This window comes from Drosophila bipectinata, chromosome 2R, assembly GCF_030179905.1.
Source record: "Drosophila bipectinata strain 14024-0381.07 chromosome 2R, DbipHiC1v2, whole genome shotgun sequence".
Lineage (NCBI taxonomy): Eukaryota > Metazoa > Arthropoda > Insecta > Diptera > Drosophilidae > Drosophila > Drosophila bipectinata.
The window spans coordinates 5,014,801-5,036,385 of NC_091737.1; the positions used below are offsets into that span (position 1 = coordinate 5,014,801).

Below are 21,585 nucleotides of genomic sequence, written 5' to 3' on the forward strand. Positions count from 1 at the left end.
AAACATCATTTCTACTTTATAGCACTTTTGTCGCTTGTAGCACAACTTTTGTTGCTTGAAATCAAGTAAGGTTTTAAAAAAGAAATAAAAAAAATACGTTTTTTTCGCTTAGTGAATTCTCTGCTCTCATTGTTTTTCTCTGCTACGCACATACTCAAATTTTAAACATGTTTTAGTTTTGCCCCCCACTGACTTAGAGTAACAGATTGCATTCCAATTGTTTCGAGTGCATTCTAGAATGTACGTTACAACTATGCATATTGCAACTATGTCTCTATGCAACTATGCCTGTATATTTCGACGCTGAAATAAAAATAATTGAAAAGTGGAATCAAGTCATAGTTTTGTCACAAATACACATTTTTATTTGGTATAATTTATTTTACATATTTTATTTATAAGAATGTACAAATATTGTCAATTCTTATTAATAAATAAATATATATAATTTTGTCAAATAATTTAATTTAAGAAAACCAAAAACTCTATAGAAAACCAAAAAAAAGGCACTAAGAAATTAATACTAACCGTTAAAAACCATATGTATAAATAAAATATTCATACATTCGCGAAAAAACACTATCATTATTCCTTTGATAATTATTGATGATTATTCATATTTCCCTTTGAAGTATTTCAGGAAAATTGAAAGAAGTATTAAAAGAAGCGTTTTGCTCAACAAAAGAAAAAAAATGAATGCATAGAGTGTGTTAAAAACGATTTGAGACATTTGGCTGCATTCATCATTTCAAAAGCACTCTTCTTACTTCCTATCGCAACTCACTCGTTTTTAAAGCAAGAGAATGCCCATGAGTTAGAATGCTCTCATACTCCCTCACTCCCACTCACTCAGTTCGTTGAGTCTCTTGTACTAATAAATTCTAATTTTATCGAACTTATTCTGTGGCTGAGGCAATAAGAATGTATTCCTGCAAACCTCTAATGTATGCTGATGTTATTTTTTTCTTTCTCAGAGCATTTTCTTCATAGGCACTTGCAATTAGACTTTAACGAAATCTTCGCGTGGTGTTCAAACAATCTCCTCTTACTTAACTGCAAAAAGTGTAAAGTTATGCCATTCAATTGCAGTGTGCCGAACATCGTCTCGAATAACGTCTTAGATCTTTTTTCCTTAATTAACGATCTTTTAGTCCTTTTGACAATAATCTGTCGTTCAATGAACAAATATTATTGACGGTTGGGGTGTCGGAGCTTTTATAAAACGTTGGTCAAAAATTTGATGATCCTTTCACAACTAAGACTCTACATGTCTACATGTCTACATGACTCTATATATCTTTGGTTGGTCCTATCCTGGAATGCTGTTCGTGCGTTTGGAATCCGCAATACATTGGTCACCGAAAGATGATTGAATCTGTCCAAAAGCAGTTTCTGTTATTTGCATTAAAAAATTTAAACTGGGATACTGTCACTAGCCTTCCGTCGTATCGTTGCCGGCTAAAACTATTAAACCTCCGTTACAAGAGCGCCGTACTTGTGCTGGGGTTACGCACCTTCATACGCTTATTCTTGGACAGGTGTACTCAAAATTACTTTTGAAAAAAATAATGTTTTTAATTCTTAATAGAGTAACTAAATCCTTCCGGCCCCATTGGTTACCAATTTCTAGATCTAATTTTACTGAACACGATCCATTTTACATAATTTGCAAAAATTACAACTCATTTATCCACTTATTATCCCCTGAACTATCCCTAGATGTTATTAAATCGCAAATTATGGAATCTTTTTTAACTTAATTTATCTTTACTTATAATTATAATAATCTAGAATATTTTATTTTATAAATGTTAATATTTTAGAAACAAATTTTATTTAAACCCATATTCATTTTAATGACTTATCAGAACTATAATAACCTTAAGAAACGTTTCCTTTTTAGGCCGATATATTGACCATTTTGGTGCAAATACTCTCCTTGAGCTTTGCTCTTCAGATAACCCCACAAAAAGTCCGGAGAGGTCGAATCCGTTAAAGCAGCCGCTCGATATCCCCTCTTATTGACACAACGCGTCCTGGGAATTTTGCTGCATAAACTCCATGGACCCGTTTGCTGTGTGACATGGGGTTCCGTCTCGTTGAAACCAGAAGTTTTTTAGGCGTTTTCGACGCATCTCGGACGCATGCTCGAGAAAGTCATGGAAAAGGCTCAAAAAGGAAACTTTTTGTCATCAAGAACAAAAGTGTCCATTTGGTCGATGTTGTATTTGAAAACTAACTCGAATTGTAAAGGATCAATATAAATTAGTGAAGGAAAACTTTCATTTTCCATAGCACGATTACATGGGGTCGGAAATTCTGCCGCACCGCTGCCGTCACACTAACAGTGGGAGCATTCTCAAATTTTTTTAGCTCTTTTTGTAGTAGCTTTTTATACCGTTGCAGAGGGTATTATAATTTTGTCCAAAAGTGTGCAACCTAGTGAAGAAGACATCTCCGACCCTATAAAGTATATATATTCTTGATCAGGATCACCTCCTGAGTTGATATGAGCATCCGTCTGTCCATCTGTCTGTTTCTACGCAAACTATCATTGTCTCTCAGTTTTAAGTCTACCGACTTGAAACTTTGCACACACCCTTCTTTCCTTTGTACACAGTATATAAGTCGGAACGACCGGGATCGGCCGACTATATCCTATAGCTGCCATATAACTGATTGATCGGAAATGGTATAACTTTGCTGTTTTTAGAGTTAGAGAGTTAAAATTTTAAACGAGAAATATTTTTGGCAAAATAATACCACATGCCAAATTTCATTAGGATCGGCCTATAGCTGTCATATAACTGAACGATCGGAAATGACCCAACTTTCGTGTTTTTGAATATAGAAAGCTGGAACTTAGTACAGATTATATTTTTGGTCAGTTGATCTAACCTACCAAATTTTATAAGGATCGGCCGACTATATCCTATAGCTGTCATATAACTGAACGATCGGAAATGACCCAACTTTCCTGTTTTTGAAGATAGAAAGCTGGAACATAGTACAGATTATATTTTTTATCAGTTTATCCGACCTACCAAATTTCATACCGATCGGTCGACTATATCTTATAGCTGCCATATAACTGAACGATCGGAAATGGTATTTTGTATAAATACAAACTTTGGTATTTTTGAAGAAAGAAGCTTGGGACTTTTTTTTTAATACTTTATTGTAATTAATTGGGTTATATTATCATATTCTCATCACGATCGGCCAACAATATCCGATGTTTGCGATACATATCCGGTTTTAACTGCAAGGGTATATCAACTTCGGCTCCGCCCGAAGTTAGGTTTCCTTTTTTGTATTGTAATGAATTGGTTTTATTAGGATATTCTCATAAGTATCGGCCAACTATATCCGATTTTTGCAATATTCCATATATCCGCTTTTAACTGCAATGGTATATCAACTGTATCATTAAAGGAAATTACCGTATTATCGCAAAAGTTGGTTGTAATTTAACCTTATTCCTTATCTCACAAATTTATCTTGGATCTACTACTCTTTATGCAGCGGTTCTCACTATAAGCTCACAGACATCGCATGGGTATAGTGGGCGAACTAAGGACTATATTTTATTATTTATAATAAAAATTTATACATTTTTTAATTTTTCTAAGAATACACACATAAAAGATTTCTGTAATTTTTAAAGTAAAATAATAAAAAACTTTGCCACTGCGACGTCATATTCGGAGATCCCATGTACAAAGGTGCGTTAACGTTGACAGCATAACTCCTAGTAGTATCATCTAAATTGAAAATAAAAAAAAAGTATTTTTATTAAGACCTTACACCTTTAAATCAAGAAAAACAAAAATAAAAATTTAATTTTTGGTAGAAGCTGTTCGAACAATTTTAAATAGGAGTGACAATACTGAAGTATTTTCTTCAGCTAAACTGAAGAGCGATTCTTTTTACGACAATTACAAAGTAGGACAAAAAAAAATTCGAGAAACTTTTGAAGTGACATAGTAGGAATTGTTTATTAGGTCGAATATAGTACAAAAAAGTGTTTGAAATGTTTGTAACACCCTCAAAATCTTGATTTATTTGGTAAAAACCAGGGACCAGGGTTATTATAATTTTTAAAATAAAAATTATAAAATAAAAATTGTTTGTTGATTTTTATGACAAAAATTGAAATGTAACTCTTATTTTCGATTCTTATAATAATAATTAAGAATAAGAATTATTTTTCCATTTTTACAAAAAAATTAAAAAAAAAAAATTATGATTAAATTTTTATTATAAAAATTCAAAATAAAAATTGATTGCGAATAACTTCTACGCCAAGTGGACTAATAAAAAACGGTTAACATATTTATGATCTGTGGCGCAGTAACTTTCAAATTATGTATCGAATGTCCTTAAAGAACATATTACAGGATTCCTTAATAATTCAATAAATAATAGTGTTTATTACAAAAGGAAGACTCGATTATGTGAATTATGTGAAGAAAATTTTGTAACAATGGCATCTGCAATAATTAGCCTCAAAAGTACATTAAAACGATTTATCGTCAAACCGAAGCTCAAGTTGTTTATCGAACAGATTCCTTGGATCTCAACGGCGGAGTAAGCTTCTCAGCAGCTTGCTGTCTCCTCGGCGATTTGCCATTGGGCAACATGACATCTGATTTCTTTCGGGTGGTCAACGAGGCGCGTCGCTACTTCTTGTGCCCCTTCTGTCCCTGACTCGTGTCTACGACGGCAAGAATGCGATAATTTTGGAATTCGCGTCCCAAGAAGAGGTGCCCTTAAGTTCTTGGACCGTAAAAATCTCATCAATTGTCGACAGTGTGTGGCGGTGCGGCCACATATTACGATGCTTTATACGTTTACTATTACATTGACAATAATATCAATACAAAATATCGACAATAAAAAGTTAGGATAAACGAGATCTTCGACTTTGACGATATGACGGAGTACGGTGAACTGGCAACCGACCTGCATATATACGAGAGGTCAATCGAGGATCATCCCAATCCGCATCAGCAAAGCCACAACAGCGTGGTCAGTGAATAGAATAGCGTCGAAATTATGCCAACGACACTTAAATTACACGACATAGCATTTTATACCACAATCACACAGTTAAATATTACTGTGCGATACACATTGGCGTTATGGTAACGTTCCACTTTGCTATAGATTGGCGACGGACTCAGAGGCTAATGTCCACAGCGATACTGAAACTGATCAAAGCTATAACTTATTCAAAGCGCACTGCAACGACATATACGTAGTAATCGTCTCAACTAAGTTATTGTAACGAAGTTATTGTAGTAGTGTTTTCATTAGACTTTACTTTTCTACTGTAAATTAATTTTAGTACGACCAACGTACCAACGTTGCAATCTGTTATTTCTCACTCTCACTAAGATGGTCTACTCATTTGTCTTGTAATAAGACAATTTCTTGATCCCAGCCTACTATCCACTGCTGGTTATGTGAAAACGTCGCACACGCCTCAATTTCGGATGCCATTTTCTATGGGGCTGGTCTTGACTATCGCTGTAATAGTTTTTGCGCGATAAAGGGATTAGTTTTTGCGGGATTAAGGGATTTGATTAAGGGAGGATTTAAAGCAGTGGTAGGCACCCAATACATTGATATGATTTTTAAGCATTAGTATTAGTAAAGAATAGCAGAAAGTAGGCTGTGACCATGACGTTTTACAAATTTATACTGTGTGTGTGTGTGGCAGAGCTCGGGCAGAGAAATTTCCTATGCCCTCGGGATAGGGCCGTCTGATTTAAAGGGTTAATTACTGACTAACGCAAAATCAATGACCAACTCTGCGCGCTTGACGCTCAGCTTAGCGGCCTTCAGTTGCTAAATGAGTCGCCAAATAATAATTGAAATTCACTGTTAGTGATCCGCTTTAGCCTGCTTAGCTGTCACTGAACTGAAGTTCACTCATTGAACTGAGTGAATCTCTCGCTTTTATCTCTCGCTACCCCAAGGGCTAGAACTAAGAGGCTAGAACGCCGTCCGAATTTTTTGATAAGGAATGTGCCGAAAAGAATATTAGCTGTCTACAATAACTTTCATGTATTTTATTCTATTTTAATTTTTTTTTTCTTAAGCAAAACTTAAACGGTCAATTTTTATAAACAGAATTAAAAAAAAATTTACATTTTATCAGGTTCCGCAAACTCTCCTTTTTCTCCTTTTAATTTTTATTAAATTTCGCTTAAAGATGACCCAATATCTCTCAATGGGACGCAGCTCTGAAAAATGTTGTGGGTTCCCTTTTTTTGAAACAAACTTGATATTTTGGCTTTTGTGTAAAATTGGGGGCCTGGTAAAGTTTTGGAGGCCAATTTTACATATGTAGTCCATGTCGTCCATCTTCTGTTATAACGCAATCCACTGCATCAATGAGCAAGCGATTATAAGTTCGGCGCACTCTCGTTTTGCCGACTTCTTGTTGACGATGACTTTTTTTTGGAACTTTTTGTTTTCTATACGTCTTTAGTCCATACCGTTGTTTTATGGGTTGAACCATAATTGTTCTCGTACGCGCTTTTTTGGCCAAATTTCAAATTAGAATTAAGGCCAGCACCTTCTTATCGACGCTGGCATCCCTTGGACCTCTTTTTCTCTTTTTCTTTCGCAAATCTTTTAGAGAGTATGTCTCACCAAACTTTTTAATAATATTTTGCTTAAAAAATATTACAAAGTTACAAGTTACAAAGTTGACACTAACTTTGTGACGTTTTGCAAAATTTCGGTACGAAACACCGTTTTCTGTGCAGTAATTGTGCACAATTTTTTGGTGAACTTGCTCAGAATTAATATAGCTTTTAAACGGTACATCGCATGCCATGATCAAAAGCTTCCACTGAAAGATTTTGATAATTGAAAGTGTGCAGTTTCTTTTTGGCACAATCCTTATAAATGTGCATTTGTCCCATATATCCGATATCCAATTGAACGAAACCGGTACCGTCTGGAGTTGCAGTTTTCGTATCTACTACACCGAAACCCCTAGAGGTGATCCCTCCATCGAAACATATAGTTGTTTCTCGGCTTGCTCGTGATACTTCAGAGATTGATATCGCATCAAAAGGAAAATCAAAAGCCGATATAAAGGTGGAGGCATAAGTAAATAAAAATATAAATATATTAGGTGCACGTGTTCTTCTATAATACATATTATAGTATTTAAAGAAACCTGATTAAAGCCGGTGGTCTTTATAGACCTGATCATCCTCTGCAAAGTTGGGGAAAAGTCTTCATTTTGGTTGACTGCAATTTTGCTTCTGAAGAGGTAAAATCACAAGATTGGTGATATAGAATTTATTTGCATTAACATCATTTTGTGCGGAAAATCTTTGTAATATATAATAGATATTCAAACATACCTCCTTTCTCCAAACTGCCCACACCCTGGCAACACTTTTTCGCCATTCAATCCGTTTATAATCTTATATTCGAACGTGACCAGCTGGTACCTATGTGAGACTAAAGAACTAAAGTGGTCTAATGTCGATAACTTATCACGCACCACGACTTCTCCGCACCCATGTTTGACATATCACTCGGTTCTAATACTTAATCGATCAAAATGCAAGCATATGTCTTTTTATCGTTCTTGCCCTCTGCAATAAAACCATACTACATAACCAAGACATTATTTATTTCGTTGGTCCGTCCGATACTGGATTACGGTTTATGTGTCTGGAGTCCCTCATATGGAGTACATAAGGACCGCAAGGAATCCGTACAAAAGAACTTTTTAATATTCGCACTTAGAGTTCTATACTGGGATGCAAATCTTCGGCTTCCATCCTACTTTGCATCCTACATCCTAGTAGCAAACTTTTACTTATAAACTTATAATGTAGATAATGGGTTAACCAATGTAAATAAAGTGTGATAAACTTATAATGGGATGTAAATAGCCAGCATTTACTAACACGCTTAAAATTTAACATTCCTAATAGAAGGACTCGAAACTTTAGTCCTCTGTTCCTTAGCATGACCCTTTTAGGGTATTATGTTCGAACTACAATGGTCTCTACTCTATAGCATCTCTTTCCTGTCCCTCAAATTTAAAATATAGAATTTTAAATTTCCTTACTTATTCCTCCTAGCTTAATAAATTACAAATAGCTTAATATAACAAATCGTTTCTCGAGCGCCCCTCGGTCGTCTGGGCCTCTAAGCTTTATGATGAATACAGGAATGCTAGCTGATGCTCTTATTGATGCACAAGGCATTTACAAATTCTGAAAGACCGAGAAAAAAAATAAAAAATATATAAAAAAGCGACGGTTTCTATATCCTATCCTGTTCTAGGCTATTCTAACCAAAGTAAATGTGTTTTCTTTTATGTGCCTCCAAGTGCCTTAGAGGTAAAAATGTCATGATTTTAACAACTTACTATTAAATCAATTTTTAGTAATGGTTTTTGACTCTCTTCAAAAAAACAAAACTTGTTGCAGGTGTTTATGAGTTCTCTCGTGTAGCGCTCCACGAAGTCTTTTTAACCGAAAGGTTTAAATTAAATGTTAGAGAGCTCTAACAGCCTCTCTAAATTTAAATTAAATTTTAAAACTAATGGAACCATATTTACTAAAAATTTAGGTTTTTTTTTATGGAAAACTGAGGTTTATGTAAAAAGTATGTAAAATGGAAATATGGCCCACTCTTGATGTAGGCGGCAGGAATACGCGTCAAATTTCAAAAACAACAAAATTCGAAATTCGAGAATATGCCAAAAAACGGCCTTTTATTCTAAAGTGCATCGACCCAAGCGGTGTAAGTTTTGCGCGTAAAAAATTTTGAATGCCTACAAAACTGTGTAGTTTTGTATCAAATATCGAATACGCATTAAAATTCAGAGTAGCAGAGGGCCGGCCATGATGCAATTATAAAAGATATTCCACTCGGCAGAATTAGAGTCTATTAATATAAGTTGAATATAATAATCGCATGGGGCTAAACGTTTTTTTAGGTTTGACAAGAAAACTTTACGCCTAGCACGTGCTTGCGACAAGAACTTCAAAAAGTCATTTCTTTGCTTGGCCACTTAACGGTTACTGCAGTTTGACAAGCAGGAACTGAAACTAAGAGACCAAAGCTCGAACTTTGACAGCCGAATGGACTACCTTATATAATTTTATCATGGGGCCGGCCGAATTGCTGCGCCTACTTCGTTTAGATATGATGTTTGTTTTTCGAACACAATATGTATGCCGAAACGGCCCTGAAAAGGTAGCGTCATGAGTTCTTAGGGAGCTTCAGTACTAAAAAAATCGAGCTCTGCCGGTGGGGTTAAAGTTAAAATTTAAAGTACCAATCCCAATGCATTAAAATCATATCAATGTAAGTGTGCTGACCTATAAGTTAACTGAATTAACCGCGCAACGGCAATTTCCGATTATCTAAGAGCTCGCTCTGGCCAAACTGCTGAGACAGCGTCAGGCCGAATGCCCATAGATAGCCGGCTATCACTGCATATTTGCGTGGCCGCTATGAGATCCATTTTTGTTAGTGTTAAGTTTCAGTTTGTATTCGAGCTTTACTGAATAAAGAAGTACTCAAGCCATTCTCCTGCATTGCCGTAAAAGTAAATTCGTTTTATTGAATTGGTCACCGTGCCTCAAGGGCCGTGATAATGAAGCCAGTGCTCCCACCATAATTCCTGTCATAGAAGTTATCTCCCTCGGCAACCGCCAGGGATCCAATCATCGCTTACTACCTACAAGGGGATGCAACCCCCTCGGCAACCGCCAGGGACACCCGCGCCTGTGACTTCACCGACTGCAGCGAGGGATGAATAAATATAATTAATCATAACCCTAATATCCCCATTATATAAGGAATTGGCGCCCACAGTAAAAGATCAAGTGAGCACTTTTAATCACAAAATTTTCTACGTCTGCATTAAGTTTGCGTAAAAAAAGTAAAAGTAAAATTTTGCCCCTCACACTGCCAGAGAAAATCTGAAGCCCACTAACAATTCATATAAATTAAATAATTCTCATTAATTAGTAGACGGTTTAATATTAACATATTTAATTTTAGTTATTTTAGTTAGTGGTTATTTTATTTTTATATAATTTTATATATGACATTTTCGGGATATTTACTTTCCCACATTGTTTGAATTACTTTTTTTTGTGAACAAATAAATAAAATACTTTTATACAACAACACAGAAAGTTGCGAAATAAAAAAATTTTTAACCAGGGCAAAATATCCGCTAGCTTAAAATTTAATTTACCACCAAAAATAATTTATATAATTCTGTGCATTTAATCCAGCTTATGTATGTATGTATGTCTCTTTTGTTATGCAAGAATTCTTGGTATTAGCTGCACAGTCTTGGCTATTAACTTTTTTGTTCCGTTTTGTCTCCCCACTCCATTTTCGGGAACACGGTACGGCCGCGCATGCATTGTGTGGCATTTTGTTGTTTTTATTTTTCTTTGTTTGCCCTAGCGGAGGCTCAGTACCCGCGCACCGTGATGAACAAATTAATAGAAACGCGAAACGTGTTGGTAACGTGGATAATGGATAACTTGGTCACGATCTTTTTTTTTGAACGGTTTTCGTCCGCAGTTTCGTTGTTCATGGAAATTCGTCAGAAGTCCTCGTGTTTGGGTTGGTAAAAATAATAGAAACGCGTTTGTATTTTGTCAAAATCTGTGGTTATTATTCGTTTAAATTAAAATAAAAGGTATTGTTTTGAATATTTTTATTACAAGGAGTGTTATTATAGCAATTTTTTGTACAACGTAGCAATTAATTTTGTTAAAAGCTTCAAAATGGGTTGTGAACCACATTGCACCTCAGTAGAGAGGAATCTAATCCTAACATTTAAAGCAGAAGTCCAATCCATGGGAAAAGTTATTGGAATGCTCAAAAAAAAAAGCTTAGCTATCCACTATACAGATGAACAGGAAAAGCGTGGCAACTTCCACAAAATTTGACACGACCCTTATAAGAAAGTCGAAAAAGGAGCCTCGTGTGCTACAGTTTTGAAAAACTATGGTAACGCAACAAAGTATTAAAACTGAAAACATTTCATGGTAAATTTTGCTATACTAGTAAATTTGGAAAAAGATTAGTCATTTTGTTTCTATTTTTATTTCTAGGTCAGAAACATAAAATTAAACTTTAGTATAATTTTTTAGCTAAATGAATAAAACTAAATACATTTCTGTTTTCTAGAATGTAAGATAGATGTATATATGTATATCAAAGAAAAAATGAAGTTTCCACTCATTACACGTTCCTTATAAAAAATATGTATTTAAACCCAAAGTGACAATTCGTTTCTATTATTTTTTCCATCACTGTATATTTGGCAAGGCAACAGCGCAGTTTTACGAGCTCGCACACCTAACTAAAGCGGCGGCTCAGCCCCCGCGGCCCCCTCACTGACCGCATAGGTCAATGCAGTCCTAATCGCTCCCGCCCAAGCGGAAGCTCCCCAAATTAAAGTCTATGAACCCATAGAAACTAGAGACGTCAAATGTGACGAGCCCCTAGATGCCGTCAAGTGCCTGCTCGAATTTACGGGAGCAGCAGTAGCCGCTTATGTCTTTAGGAATTATGTAAAGAGCTCACGCCATTATCACGCCAGGCGGTTAATATCTGACAATAGTATGACGAGGTCGAGAAAAAACTCACCTTGTTCACAAACAAAGCCACCATGTCGTACGCAGCGTCGCCGACAAAAGTTATGTCGTGACTCAAGCGCAGCCTCACGGATGTCCTCTTTTCGGCAAAGCCGAAGGATATGCAATCAGCCCTCGCTTTGGCTCAAGAATGGAGTCCAACACGAAAAATACTCCTTCGCGGCTTCGCTTGCGATAAGCCAGGAGGACAGGGATAAAAATCAATATCCGAAGGCGCAAGAACCTAAACATGCCTAAACAGGAAGATCGGGCCCGCGCAAAGGCAGAGGGTTGCGGGGAAGAATAGCGGGGTCGAAATGAAGCTTGTGATAGACACTGGCGCGTCAAAAAATTTCATCCGTCCATACGAAAGATTAAAAGGCATCCGCCCAGTAGATTCGCCATTTTCGATACATTCTATCCATGGCGTCACCACCACCACAAAAAATGCTTCATATCCCTATTCAACTTGAAGGCCACGTTCTTCATCTTACCAGATTTGTCCTCCTTTGATCCCATCATCATCGTTGACCTGTTAAAACAGGCAGGGGCATCACTTTGCCTAGCTTCCGGCCACCTCAAATGGGGCTCCGAAGTAGAAAGGCTAGAATTCCACTCATGCCCCAACGTTAATTTTTTTGAAGTTGACTGCTCAAATACTCAACCTTCAGTCAGGAAAGCATTTTCAAAAATGATAAGCGACAGGAAAAATGCCTTCGCAAACCCAAATGAGGCCCTACCTTACAACACGTCGGTGGTGGCCACCATCAGGAAGTTGATGTGGAGCCCATTTATGCCAGAACGTACCCGCAACCAATGAAACCACCCGATTTCGTCAATGGCGAAATTCAGGACCTGCTAAAAAATGGCATAATCCAGAAGTCGAGGGTTGAGGAATGCTGCCATCATCTTAAAAAGAACCATCCACGACATACTGCGAAAGCACATTGGCAAATTTTGCTATGTCCATGTCGACGATGTAGACTGGTCTTTTTCAAAAAAAGCTTTTTCAAAAAAATTTTTGGCGTTTATAGTCACTAGCAATGGGACTTCTACAGATCCGGAAAAAGTCAGAGCCATCCAGGAATTCCCGGAGCCTAAAAACGTGTTTGAAGTCAAGTCATTTATGGGCTTGGCTAGCTATTATAGATGCTTTATTATAGATTTTGCGTCAATAGCTGACCCCATTTCGAGCATTTTAAAAGGGGCACATGGAAATGTCAGCAGATACAGATCCAGAAACATCCAGGTACAGCTTAGCGAGCCGCAACGGCTGGCTTTCAAAAAGCTGCGCAACATCCTGGCTTCAGAGGATGTCATCCTGTCATACCCCGATTACAAAGAGGCATTTGATCTAACGACAGATGCCTTAGCTGCATTGACGCAGTGCTATCCCAAGAGGGGCGTCCCATTACTATGATCTCTAGAACATTAAAGGACAGAGAAGTTAACTATGGTACCAACGAAAATGAGCTGGTGACCATAGTCTGGGCGCGAGAAAAATTACGTCAATATTTGTATGCAGTTAAAGACATTAATTTCTACACGAACCACCAACCGTGATTTGACCAAGTCAAATCAGTTATATGGCAGCTATTGGATATAGACGGCCGATCCCGGCCGATCCGACTTATATACTGCGTGCAAAGAAAAGAAAGGTGTGTGCAAAGTTTCAAGTCGATAGCTTTAAAACTGAGAGAGTTGTTCGCGTAGAAACAGACGGATGGACATGCTCATATCATCTCAGGAGGTAACCCTGATCAAGAATATATATACCTTATAGGGTCGGAGATGTCTCCTTCACTGCGTTGCACACTTTTGACCACAATTACATATAATACCCTCTGCAAGGGTATAAAAACAGTTCTGGGCTCTTGAACGGCAAGATCAAATGCTACTTGACCAACTCAAAGTTCCTGACTACGGTTTTGTCTGTCAATATATTCGTTTTTTTCACTTTCCGACCTCGTGTGTATCTTACTGGCTAATATTTGTTGGGCTCAGGCATACCTTTTCTTTCCGGTATTATTCGATTTTTTAATCCAATTTTGCCAGCGCCAAATGATAAAAACAAGGATAAAAAAAGTATACAGACTGTTTGATGACATACATATGTACATAATAATAAACTAGCCTATAAACCAGAAAAGATTAGATTTCACTTATAAATTCCATCTATTTAAAATATTTCTATGGCGCTGACATTGTTTTGACGATGACGACCAGGTTCTTAAGGTTCCCGATTTACAATTATATGAAAACTATACTAAATAAGTAAAACCTTAATATATACCGTATGAAAACATTAAACATTAAAAAATCTATGTTGTTTACTTACTGTTAAATAAATACAGAAGATATATAAGAAAATAATTTTTCTAAAATTGTAGTTTGTAAACAAACACACCATAGCCTGCAAATTTATTTTATCTTTAGGAATTTTGAAATGAAACACAAAGTATCAAATTTACACTTCTCTCGTTTAATATATAAAAATATTAATATATTCATTCCAGACATGTTTAAAATTGTCCCTTGTAGTATATGGAATCTTAAAAGCCACATCAAAAAAAGTTAACTTTCTGTGTTCAGCGGAACATGCAACAGAATCATCCTTAAAAGCTGATGTGCATAAAAAATCCAGGAATTACAGATTAGTGTTCTTCTTGCATCGATTGCGGAACAACACCGTAAATTATAAAATGAGAATGTCAGAGAGATCTAAATATATATTCCAGAAGTACCCAAGCTCTGCATACGACAAGCGAACTCCCAAACTAATGCAAAAAATTATCAATAAATTAGTGCGAAAATTTTTTTTTGCATTTCATGTCGGTACACTAAAAAAATTATAGTATCTTTCACAAGGGGTTTAAAAAAAATATCATTATTATAAAAAACACATTTTAAATAGAAAGCAATTAAAAAAAGAGATGTATTCAACAAGAAATCGGATTGAAATTGCGCTTTGGTTATGCTAGGAGTCACACATTTACTATATATATATGACTTTGCATATTTAATATGAAAGAGCAATCCAACGACAAAGGAGGAAAGAGAGCAATGACATTGGGCCGCCCTGATATATACATACATACATGTACATACTCTGACGAGCAAAACTGTAACACGATTTCAACAATCTAACTTCAAAGGTATGTTTTTATGTTCGTATTGGTGTATTTTCAAAAACTTATTCTTATTTTATTTATCCGACTTTCACTTTAAAATAAACGAACAAAACTGTAAACATGTAGCGTTTACTCGTAATGGACAAACGTGCCCTCTGCTTTCACTAAACGGTATGCAGAGCCCATAAGGTATCGAAGTAACCGGCGACTAGACGACTAAACTGACATGAGCATATCGAATGCAAGAAGATGCAACTAAAACAGATAGCCGCCTCCACTAGATCATAAGCTCACGATTGCCACTGTGCCTGGATTACATGGTACTGCTCTACAACTCAATTCTTAAGCCAATCTGGACGTATGGCTCCCAGCTGTGGGGGAACGCGAGCAGAAAGTGTCCTTCAAAGAAAAACTGTCTTCAAATTTCCTCACTCTGGGATTGACTCGAGTTTCCAGCGTATCCCGCCAGCAATCAATTTATAGGCCCGTCTAATTCTGTATCAGTCAATATGACAAGGTTAAAATAAGAAGATTTTATTTATTATTAAATTTACTATGTTTTTGGAAAAGTTGAAGACATTTGAGACACGGAGAAAAAAATGCCAAAGCAAACTTTAAAGAATGTTAGATGTGACAGTTTTGCACTCTCTTTTCCAAAACTTTTTATTTGAGGTATTAGGCTTTTTATACCGTTAAAATGAATTTCTTTTGATTTAGTTCATTAAGCTTTTATATTTTAAAGTCGGATGTTTAATATTTTAGTTATGCACCGTAAATAGAAGAAGAAAATTTTTAATTCACAAGTGTATGTCACAGAATTTACTTTGTATATTATGATTTTAAAGCCTTTCGACGTAAGTTAAAAAAGTCGCGTTTCTCTTGTTGTTTGTTTAAAAACTCTTGTTTAAAACTCTCAAAACTCTTTTTTATTTTATTTTTGTTTTAATTATTTTAAATATTAAAAAGTGAAATCAAAAAGTTTCCGTAACACATAATATTACTCTTTGAGCACATAGAAAAAATAATAATCAGGGGTGGCAAAAAAAATATTAAAAAATTATCGTTGTGCCACAGAAATTGTTCAATAATGCTGCCATATTGCCTTATAAAAATGAATATTGCTTGTTATTATTTTTAGTAATTATTGAGAAGAACATTGATTAAAATGCAATATAATGAAAAATTAAGTTAATAATAAAGGTTAGAAATAAATTTTAACTTCATTCAATAGATGTTATTTTTTAACTTGTACCTCCTATTTTTAAACTAAAAAACTCTGATGTTATTTGGCCTAATGTATAAAAGGCTAATGATTTCCCTTAATTTTAATTTTAATTAATTTAATTTTAATTTAATTTATTTCATGTCTTATGTCTTTAATTATTTATGTCTTATTAATTATTTATTATTGTTATTATTATTATTTATTATTACTTAATTTATTTATGTCTTAATTTTACTCCACTCTTACTCCACAGAATGAATTATTTTTTAAAGTAGTTTGGTCACAAGCTTAACACTCCTTATGGATCAAAAGAACTTTTCACATAAAAGCTTAGATTTATTTCAGGTTTTTGCAAAGAAAGTGGCAAGATTGTCGGTGTTTTTGAAATCAATCAAAACAGGCATGTGAGGCACCCCAAAGAGAATAAAATGATGGTGGTTTTCTCAATAAAATTGTAAAAGATAGTCTCTTCAGATGTCAAAGCGCCTCAATACGTATTCGTCTTTCGTAAGGAAAGGTTGTCTGCTAATAATTTTTTTCTAGCCATATCCCTTATGAACAATACTTTTTGTAATGTATGCCGAAAATATGTAAATGGTGTAAAATTTATCAAGGCACCAAAATTTCTACAAAAAAACAACGTTATGGAAGGATTTGCAAGGGGGCAAAGAAAACAAAAACAAACAAACTCGGCGGTTTTTACAAAATTTGAGAAACACATTTTAGGCATACTCATTAGAAGTTGACTCCAAATAGTGGTCAGCATTTAAAAAAAGTAAGCCATTGAACGTTTATGCATTTTCACAGAGAATTGGATTACCCAAGGACTGTATTATAACAAGTATAATTGTAGATAAAGAAAAATAATAGGAACATATGCACAGAAAGAGACAAAATATTAGGAAAAACAATACTGGTTGAGAACCAGAGCCTTAGGAAAAGGCTTCTTGAAATGGAGAAAGAAAATCGTTGTTAACACCAACAACTGAAGGAGTACAAGGAGGTGGGTTGGAACGTTGTTGAGTCGCTGACGATATCCCTGGAAACCCGAGTCAATCCCCGATCGAGGAAATTTGAAGACAGTTTTTCTTTGTTTGGTGTATGTTTTCGTTCCGAACATATCAAGATACCCCAGTGAGAGTTTTCAAGATTTTTGATTGTGCGCACTGTATGATGTCTATGTTGCTGCTGCTCGCGTTTCCCTACAGCTGGGAGCCATACGTCCAGATTGATTTAAGATTTGAATTGTAGAGCAGTACCATGTACCATGTGCCACAGTGGCATTCTTGAGCTTATGATCTAGTGGAGCCGGCTAGCTTTTAGTTTTAGGTGCATCTTGCATTCGATATGCTTACGTCAGGTTAGTCGTCTATCGAGGTGGACGCCTAGGTCGTTTCTTTGTTAGCTTGGAGGATCTGCATACCATTTAGGGAAAGCAGAGGAAATTAATAGAAAACGTTAAGTGATTACACTTTTGTTCGTGTATTTTAATGCAGACTAGTGCATTAAACAGCCTGTTTCCACTACCATAAAATGAATAGCGTGTTGGTTTGTTGCTCGAGTTGGGCACCTGGAGCGACAAAGGATAGCGGTATAGTCGGCGAACGTTGACGTTGCTAGTATACAGAACATATAGACAAGAGCCGAGTGCGTTTCCTTGTAAAACTTCAGCTTCGATGACGTAGTCGCCTGAAGTTACTGCGTTGCATCTCAGAGTATACCTTATTGTAGAGGTACGACTCAAGTAGCTTGTGGGTGTATTTGGTTTGAATTTGTGCATGAATCCATTAAGACAAACTAAAAATCTTGAGATACGTCAAAAAAATAGTATTGTTGCTGTTCGATGGCTGAGGGTATTTCAGATTTTCATCTGTTCACTTTCTCGATGTATCCATGGTTTCCTCGGAAGCCAAATTTCCGTGCCGGGATAATATTGCAAGCTTACAGATATGGTATTATGAGAGTTAGCAAGCATATTTCAAAAAAATTACACAGAGGCTTATATATGTATGATGTCGGCTTCCACTTTTTTGGGAAATTGCCAAGTTTAATGATCCCACTGATTAGTTTACAGACTGCGATTGATTAATATCTTTTGCGTCAGTAGGTCACCACCGGAAGCCCTTTTTGGTTTTAGCCCCTAGCAGCGAAGTAGCTTTTGACTGAATCTGACTGAATTAGTGGCAGGAGGAATGAATTCGAGGTAGGGTTTGGTTGGAAGACACTTTGGAGATGTGTAGCGAATGTTTCAGCTCTGCCTCTCTCGCTGGGGTCCCAACATCCCAAAGAGTTTCATATCGGTGCGGTTGGGGCGCTAACTTTTTTTTTTTTTTTTTTTTTATTATCAATCAATCAATAGTTATATTTAAAATCTGTCCGGAGATATGGACAATAATTAAATTTTATAATGGGACCTTAACTTAATGAAATATTGAGTAGTACAATGTTTGCTTATCCTAGGAAACTAATTTTAACAGTAAACCTTAGCGATAGAATTCAAGTTATTTCGCCCGAGTGGCAGAGGTCCAATGGGTGGGTCCGTTTCAGCCTCCTTGTGGTGTAGCTGTTGTCCAAAAGATTGATGGCCTCAGGGTTAGGATGTCGGTCCAGCCTTTCCACGTACCTATTGGCGAATCGCTGAACTTCTTCGCTCACATATGGGACTCTCAGTTGGGCGTGGATTGTCGCATTGTCGTGGAACGGATGAGCTCCAGTTAAAGTTCTTAGGGCCTTGTTTTGGGCGATCTGGATGATCCTTCGGTTGCTTAGACACTAACTAATAATTTAATTGGGGCGCTAAGATTTGGGTGGGCGCTCCATAGGGTATACTTTGTATTTATTGGCGAAAGACTCTGGATGTACCTCAGCTGTGAACCAAGGGCTTCCGTTAATTGACTGTATTTCTATTGGCCCACAAGAATGTGGATGTGGCCTGCAAGAAGTTTGTTGCAAACCTTTTGTGAATATGGTGTTTGATGCGTTCTTTGATTAGAACTTCCGTTCCGCCGTGGGCTTTGCTATCCGGATGATCTGTGCGTTCGATTTTTTGGCCTCTTATTTGAAAGTTATATTTATGCAAGATGCGTTTCGACCTGTATCATAACGCCAATATAATTTTCGAACAGAAATTGTGAAAATTCGAATATTATATATTGTTTTGTGTCATGTGGAGTTGCCTTAAACGGCTCCCCCACGCGTAGGTCCAAAGAAAGGTGAACTTCAAAGGCCTGTTGCTATGGCGCACGGAACGTTTTATTCTATAAAATTCATAAATTAGTTAACAATTCAAATATATATCTTCTTCTTACCGCAGTGTGCCCTCCTACAATCAACAAAACAATGAGTGGCACTTTTCGGCGGCATACACACTACCGCTATTAGTAGGCCCGTAATTCCGATAACTTAAAATACTACATTTCCTAATAATACTGACTTAGCTATCGATAACAATGTTTCGACCGTCGACATCCCCGACCCCGTGAAGACCCGCTTCACTCAAATCCAAAACTCCAAGTTTAGAGACGGGCCGCAACATTGTCCAAGATAGTCCATTACCTCCTCCATCCATCTGCATCAACTCCGCTGTAGACCTCCTCCACGATGCCCTTGCGCCACTCTCGTATGGGCAAGGCAGGATCGCAGACGAAGACCATATCGCCCTGGCGGATGGGCTCCGTTCTTAGGCACCACTTTTCGCGGCGCACAAGCGTAGGCAGGTACTCCAAGATGGGACTCCACATGGTCCCTCGGCGCGACTTCTTTCAGGGTATGGCGCAGCGCTCGCTTGACGCACTGCACCATCCGCTCCCATACTCTGCCCTCAGGCAGGTTGGATGGGCATTTAAAAACCCATTCAATGCTCCTGCTGGATAACTCACTCTGTATCCTCTCCGTCTCGCACACGTCTCCAAATCGTCTGGCCTCCCTGTCGGCTCCCACGAAGTTCTTGCCCACCTCGTACACATCCGGGTCTCGATCGTCGTTACCATCTCTCCAAAGGAATCGTTGGGAACATCGATCTCCAACCTTGGCTGCAGCATTAAACACAAGCCGGACCTCACCGGGCTTGTTCGGGGTTTCGACACCGAATTGTGGCAAATTCCATAGCGTGTCGCTCTTCACCACGACTTCATCCGGCTGCAACTTCCTCGCATATCCTTTGGACACGTCCTTGATGATCCGATCGTATCCTAGCGCCAACGGCCCGTTGCGCTTCAACTTCTCGACGTTGATCAGCCGTCTGTGTGCCATCTCGTAGCTCCGTGGCAGCACAGCGTGGTCATCCTTCCAGAGCAATCCCGTCTGGTCGCGACGCCCCACTTTCACCGTGGTGTCGTCGAGGATCCTTTGGTTGAGGTCGCTGGCTGCGACCGGTTGCGCGAGCTTCACACCAAAGCCTTCCATCTCGACGTAGTCCTCCACCATCTTTTCCATCGTGTCCTCCACTGACACGGCTAGAAGGCAGGACCTCGGTGACGGCGTAGTTGATTGTCCACTTACTGGCCCAAACACAACCCATCCAAGCTCGGTCGCGGCCGCGAACGGTCCCTCTCTGGCAAGCCGCTTCGTCCTAAGTGGCAATCCCAAATGTCCATGGTCCAGTCCGATGAGCAACTTCGGCACCACATTGCTGTAGGGCTTCATCGGCAGTCGCGAATCCTTATGAACGCCCTGGACATCTCGACTCCCTGCTGGCTCTTCCTCCAAACCATTGGATGTTCAGTTGTCGACGTTCGCCTTGCACTCCCAGATCCCTCCGTAGCTCATCGTCGATCATCGTGACGGAGGATCCTTCATCTAATAGCGCGTATGTGTCCACCTGGCGACCAGCTCCGTACAGCGTTACTGGCAGTATACGGAACAAAAGTCTGCCTCCTTCGACGTCAATACTTAAGTTTCTCTGCATGGGCGCCTCCACTGGCTGCGGGGCCCTTCTTTCCAGGCTGTTTCTGCGGACAGCCGACTCCTGGGTCCTCTCGTGGTCCCTGTAACCACCTCGTGGCGAAGACCTCCTGTCCGGGCTGCGTCTGGAAACTGGTGACATCTGGTTTCCGCCGTTGTGGCGTCTGAAGCCACCTCGCTGCTCCGGCCGTCTTCGCCCTTCGTCCTCTTCATGTAGCAGACGGTGATGCAATCTGCGGCATCTGTTGATCTGGCACTCGCCATGCACATCGCAGGATCTGGCCGCATGCCCACTCCGTAAGCTTGTGAAGCAGAGCCGATGCCTCTTCACCATGCTCCATCCCGAAGCTCCAATGAATTCGCTGCAGGTCGTCGTAGCATGTTGACCTTCACAAATTGGACAACCTCCATGCCGGTCATCCCGCTGCTCGTATCCGTTCTGGTCGACGCTCGCGTGTAGAACTCGACGCCTCGGCTCCTTTCCATCGACGTCCAAAATCGTACACACGATGTTCGCGTACTCCTGTAGCCACGCGCTGAAGTGCGCTACAGTGGGAAAGGGCTGGATCGATGCAGCGTGCCTGGCCCAAATCCACTCGTTTGCCACAAGCTCCTCTATGAGTGTGGGGTTTCCCAGATGTTGCTCCGCCTTCGCCGACTGCAAGAAGGCCGT

At 38.3% G+C, this 21,585-nt stretch overlaps 1 protein-coding gene and 2 long non-coding RNA genes across 16 annotated transcripts in view; 1 reads left to right on the top strand and 2 right to left on the bottom strand.

The window, feature by feature from the left end:
* LOC108124158 (transcriptional regulator ATRX homolog) overlaps positions 1 to 14,133 on the bottom strand; it is a 289,518-nt gene extending 275,385 nt beyond the window's left edge. For 7 of the 14 annotated variants that reach the window (XM_070278802.1, XM_070278803.1, XM_070278801.1 and 4 more), the window contains exons 1-2: positions 13,993 to 14,133; positions 3,444 to 3,764 (exon numbers count right to left, since the gene is read on the bottom strand). The gene's annotated coding sequence lies outside the window, so the exon portion shown is untranslated. Of the gene's footprint in view, positions 1 to 3,443; positions 3,765 to 6,156; positions 7,067 to 7,198; positions 7,287 to 7,388; positions 8,088 to 13,664; positions 13,813 to 13,992 lie in introns of those variants that run through there. The other 7 variants (XR_011442459.1, XM_070278794.1, XM_070278793.1 and 4 more) reach the window with 7 other exon arrangements.
* Positions 13,800 to 16,074, top strand: LOC138926101 (uncharacterized). Its single transcript, XR_011442461.1, has 3 exons — positions 13,800 to 13,889; positions 14,171 to 14,809; positions 14,912 to 16,074. It is a non-coding gene; the product is annotated as an uncharacterized lncRNA (long non-coding RNA).
* A 2,273-nt stretch (positions 16,075 to 18,347) lies between these two features.
* On the bottom strand, positions 18,348 to 19,380 carry LOC138926100 (uncharacterized). Its single transcript, XR_011442460.1, has 3 exons — positions 19,319 to 19,380; positions 18,965 to 19,267; positions 18,348 to 18,877 (listed from the first exon to the last, which is right to left on the bottom strand). It is a non-coding gene; the product is annotated as an uncharacterized lncRNA (long non-coding RNA).
* Positions 19,381 to 21,585: the final 2,205 nt, after the last annotated feature.